Genomic DNA, 6,000 nt, shown 5'->3' on the forward strand with positions numbered 1-6,000 from the left:
TATTATAATACCAGATTCACAAGGTGAGGAAAGTGAAGAAGAAGTTGATGTTGTGCATGTAGATAGATACGACTTTGATGAACACAAAGATTCTGATGGTGAACGGAAAGAGGATGAAAACTTTCCTGTATTCAATCCAGAAGTTACCTTTGAACCAGAATTTGAAGTTGGGATGTTGTTTAGTTCAAAGGATGAATTTAGGGACGCAATCCAGTCTTATGCCATTAGAAGTAGAAGAACTATAAAGTGTACAAACAACTCCAGTCTCAATGCTCCCACCTATCAGCAATCAACATCCTAATGAAGAAAATGAGCATGAAGAGCAGTTTATGCAAGAAGAAATACCCTCCCAATTGTCTCAGGTTCAATCAAGGCCAGGTCCATCCATGTACGAACAACTCCACCATAATAAGTTTAAGAGACAAGGTGAACAAATTGTAGCCAGTGAAAAGAAATTTTTGCGCCTTGCTGATCTCAATTCGAAGTGGTCTAGCAAGAATTGATGGTGGTACAACAAGTGGTCTAGCAAGAACTGATCTCAATTTTTTATCCTTGTTTTATCTAGGAGGTGAATATCTTAAGATGTGGCTGGGAATCCAATCAAAACTCATACTTGTTTTTTCTCTATTAATTGCTATGTTTGGATCTCATCTTGAGGTGGTAGTTTTAGCCCATTCTTACTTTTTTGAGCAACAATTAATTTTATGCAAGAGAATGGATTATTTTTTTTGGAGCTATTAGATCTTATTTTGTTATGTTTGTATAGTAAATTATTATTGTTGTGAAACGAAACTGATTTTAAAGCTTGTCAAACTATTAATGGCTATGTTTGGATCTCATCTTGAGGTTGTAGCTTTAGCCCATTCTTACTTTTTTGAGCAACAATTAATTTTATGCAAGAGAATGGATTTATTTTTTGGAGCTATTAGATCTTATTTTGTTATATTTGTATAGTAAATTATAATTGTTGTGAAATGAAACTGATTTTAAAGCTTGTAAAAAAATTGCCTAACACTAATGATTCTTGAAAGATAGATATAGAAATAGAGGCGTGGTGCATTTTTTGACTTGTCTTTTGTTCAAAAAAATTGGACATCAATCTTTGTGTGTATTTTGTCTATAAGTTTGGTGAGAGTTTAAATAAACATAAGCTAATTCACTATATATTTTGATAATTGAAAATTAGCTTTCTTTGGTGGTATATTTTGCAGATTTCTTCTCTTTGAACATTTGTCGAACATGTGGTGTGCATATATAGGATTGATGAGTTGTGCAATACTCTACATTGAGAAAAACCTTGATATATCAGATAACCAAAAAACAAGTGGTAATGAGAATTTACAATGTCTATATATCCGCTCAAGCTCTAAAAAAAATGTATATTCGCTCATGGACTTCATCGTCGCCGGACGCACCTCCGACTGGATCGGCTGTCACTACACCACGGTATTCGTCGAGGCATCTTCTTCGACGAGGCATCTTCTATGTTTGAATCTCATCTTGAGGTGGTAGTCTTATGGGCTGGGCCGCTTCACCGCCGGCCTCGGCGACGCGCACGTGACGGCGCCTGTCTATACACGGCCAAGGTGTTGTCGACAGCCTCCTGTGGCTTCCTCAATACTTTGCCCAAAATTTTTATCAATTTTTATCAATTGTTGTCTATACACGGCCAAGGCTTTGATTTTTATCAATTGTTGGTGCCTTCATTTTAATTTTTTATTATTTTTTTATAAGCTGAGTAGACAGCTTACTTGTCAGCCACGTAGGCATCGGCCCGCAAAAATTAAGTTATTTGTGTGATTTAGCCTGATCGGGCTCAATTTGTCCTACAATTGTCGAATTTTTTAATTATTGTCCTATAATTGCAAGCCCGAAAAAATTGTCCTATATTTGCAAAACGACCAAAGTTACTGTCCTAAAAAAACTTTGCTCTCTATAAAGACATAAGCGAAGCAACAAGGAAAGAAATAATTATGGAGCCCTAATGCTATGGGCCGTTATTAAAACGGGCTGGTTTCTTGATGGCGCGACGCGTCCGGCGTTGGGCCAAGCTTGGTTCTTCAGCTTCATGAATATCCTCCTGATGGGCTTCGTCTTCAACAGAGCGCTCTTCCTCAGCTGGGCTAGTATCGGTTGGTATCGTATCAACTCCCCCACCCTCGAAAACCACCTTGTCCTCAAGGTGAAAATCTGGAAATGAAGCACGGAACGCAGTAAGTGACTCCCAAGTAGCGGCATCGGGAGGAAGTCCTTCCCATTGAACTAAGACTTGGTGATCGGGGCTGCCATCCCGGAGAACAGTACAGGCGGAGACAATGACGACGGGTACCATAGCGGGTAATCCCGAAGCGTCGACTGGAATCGGGTTGAGTGGGGCTGAAGCTGCGCCGACAAATGGCTTAAGCAAAGATGTGAAACACCGGGTGGATACGGCTACCCGCGGGCAAATCCAGGCGGCAAGCAACATCACCAATCTTCTCCAAGATCGGGTAAGGACCAAAATAGCGTTTACCAAGCTTGGGAGAAGGGCGGCGAGCGACCGAAAGCTGGCGGTACAGTTGGAGCTTTACCCACACCAAATCACCAACAGCAAAGGTGAGATCACGACGATATTTGTTTGCTTGCTGCTGCATGCGGTGCTGCGCCGACGCTAAAGCGGCCTTCAAAGATTGCAAAAGTTGATCACGCTCGACGAGCAGCGTGTCCAACGCATCCACGGACGTAGAGCTAGGAATATAGCGAGGAATGACCGGCGGAAGGCGTCCATAAATTTCCTGGAAAGGACTCATAGAGATACTTGAGTGATAGGAGGTGTTGTAACGAAATTCTGCCCAACCTAGATATTCTGTCCAGCGAGCGGGATGATCGGAGGTCATCGCACGCAAATACTGCTCCAAGCAACGATTCACAACCTCTGTTTGGCCATCCGTTTGAGGGTGGAAGGCGGAACTGTGCTTGAGGTCATCTCACTGAGCTTGAAAAGTTCTGCCCAAAATCGGCTCATGAAGATCGGGTCACGATCCGATATAATAGAAGATGGAAACCCATGTAACTTGACCACCATATCCGTCAAAAGGCGAGCCACTTTGCTAGCCGTAAAGCCGACGGTCACAGTGCCGAAATGTGCAGCTTTGGTGAGTCGGTCCACGACCACTAGAATCACAGAATAACCGTGAGATGTGGGAAGGTGAGTGATGAAATCCATCGTGAGCTCGTTCCAAACCAAAGAAGGGATAGGCAATGGTTGAAGAAGGCCGGTTGGCGCTGTCGTCAACGATTTCACCTGTTGACATGTCGTGCAAGCACGTACGAAGTTCTCCACGTCTCTTCGCATGTGAGGCCAAAAGAATAGAGTTGAAAGGCCAATTAAGGTCTTCTTGATGCAGCCATGGCCGCCGATGGGGGAGCAGTGGTACTCCTGGAGTAGTTGCTGCTTAAAAGGAGACGAAGGAGTAATGAAATATTTATGCCGATAGGTAAGAAGGCCATCAACCACACCATAATCGGTGGAGAGTACTCCGCTCTGAAACCGCTGATGATAAGAAATGAATTCGGCATCAGTCGAATTGGCAAGACGCAGCTGGTCGATAAAAGTGGACACCAGAATGCTTTGAATGGTGAGGCACTCAGGCGTGAACATATATGCAGCGCCGAAGAGGGGTGTGACGGAGTCAAGCTCAGGCTCGTACTGGTGGGCGCGCGAGAGCGTGTCGGCAACTACATTATGCTTGCCGGGTTTATACTCGATTTGAAAGTCGTATCCCAAGAGCTTACGGATGTAGCGGTGCTGATCGGGAGTATGAAGTTGCTGGTGAAGGAGCTCCTTCAAGCTATGATGATTAGTGCGGATGATGAAACGACGACCGAGGAGGTATTGGCGCCATTTACTGATGGCCTCGCTGATGGCATGGAGTTCTTTGATATAAGTCGAAGCACCGCGGAGACGGATGCCGATCTTGCGACTGTGGTAAGCAATGGGTAAGTTGTCCTGAATTAAGACAGCACCAAAACCCACATCTGACGCATCCGTTTCAATGATGAAAGGTTTGGAGAAATCCGGCAGCCGAAGGACAGGGGCCGAGGCCATGGCATTTTTCAACGCATCAAATGCCAAAGAGGCGGTGTCGGACCAGACAAAATTATCCTTACGGAGGAGGTCCGTCAAGAGAGAGGCAATGGAAGCATAATCGCAAACAAATTTGCGATAATACCCGTTTAAACCAAGAAACCCGCGGAGCTGTTTGGGCGAAGTAGGTTGGGGCCAATCCAACATAGCCTCGATCTTTTTTGGATCGGCGCGGAGCTCGCCGGTGCTAACGATGTGTCCCAGATACTCGACAGATGGTGTGCCAAACGTGCACTTGGAGAATTTGACAAAGATACAGTTATCCCGAAGGCAATGAAGCACGGCCTCTAAATGTGCAATATGGTCCGTCTCAGTGGGACTGTAGATGAGAATATCGTCGAAAAATACTACCACAAAGCGACGCAGAAAATCTTTCAAAAGATAGTTCATGGTAGCTTGGAAGGTAGAGGGGGCGTTCGTCAAGCCAAAGGGCATGACGAGGAACTCATAATGGCCGTCGTGAGTGCGGAAGGCCGTCTTAAAGATGTCATTCTCATGAAGGCAAATTTGGTGAAATCCCGCGCGCAAATCGAGCTTAGAGAAGACCACAGAACTGCCAAGTTCATCAATGAGTTTGTCCACAGTAGCAATAGGAAACTTATCTTCGATAGTGACGGCATTCAGGGCACGATAGTCGATACAAAAGCGATAAGTTCCGTCCTTTTTCTTAACCACAAGTACCGGGGAAGAGAATGGGCTTTGGCTAGGGCGGATGATGCCTTGCTCGAGCATCTCGCGAACCAAGCGTTCCATCTCGGTATTTTGGAAGTGGGGGTACCGATATGGTCGCACATTTACGGGCTTAACCCCATGCTCCAGATGGATGCGGTGGTTGAATAAGCGACGCGAAGGGAGATCACGGGGCTCGGAGAAAACATTTGAAAACTGTCGGAGCACACTGTGGAATGTCGATGGAACCGCGGCCAAATCAAGTGGAGAGGCGGTGGTGTCGGAATGGACCAGCCAGATTTCGAACAGAGAGTCGGCCTCAGATGAGTGAAGTAACGATTGAAGCATCGATACATTGATTTGACGGCAGTCCAGGGATGCGTCGCCCTCTTAAATCACTTGCTTGTCGTACCACTGGAATTCCATGCGGCTGTTACTGTAGTCGTGAGTGACTCTGCCCAATTCTTGAAGCCACTGTACGCCGAGAATAATATCTGGTCCTTTGATGGCTAAGACAAATAAATCCAGTGTAAAAGAATTCCCTTGTAGCTCGAGTGTGACACCCGTGCACTTGTGTCGGCACACAAGTGAGTCTCCATTGCCAATAGAGACCCGGAATTGCGGGATAGGCGTGAGAGGAAGCTGTAGGCGTTCTGCAAGAGTAGGGTTAAGAAAATTATAAGTACTGCCGTTGTCGATCATTACCTAAAAGCGGTGATGATGCTTGGTTCCCCAGAGACGGAGAGAGCGCGGCTGGGTGGTGCCAAAGAGTGAGTGGAGGCTGGATATATTGCCCATAATAAGACCCGTGTCGGGGTCGGAGCCCGGTGGATCGTTACTGTCGTCGTCAGATGGGGGATCGTCGCTCTCAAGAAGCATGACCGTGCCTTTATTTTTGCAGCGATGAGATGGGTTCCATTTTTGGTCGCAATGGAAACATAACCCGTGCTCACGTTTCTCACGGGTTTCGGCTGGGGTGAGGCGGCGAACCGGAAGTGATGTAGTACCCTCGCGTCGAGGAAAAGATGCAGATGCGGTCGCTGGTGCTGTGGGCGAGCCAGACACAGGGGATGACGGGGCCGTTGGTGGTGGCGGCGCCGCAGGTGGCGTGAATGTGGGCCGAGAGAGGGACCGAGAAAAGCTACGAGCCTCAGTTTGAGTATCCATGTGTTTGCTCTCGAAAAGACGGGCGAAAGAAAAAGTAT

The sequence above is a fragment of the Salvia miltiorrhiza genome, chromosome 3, assembly GCF_028751815.1.
Source record: "Salvia miltiorrhiza cultivar Shanhuang (shh) chromosome 3, IMPLAD_Smil_shh, whole genome shotgun sequence".
NCBI classification, from domain to species: domain Eukaryota; kingdom Viridiplantae; phylum Streptophyta; class Magnoliopsida; order Lamiales; family Lamiaceae; genus Salvia; species Salvia miltiorrhiza.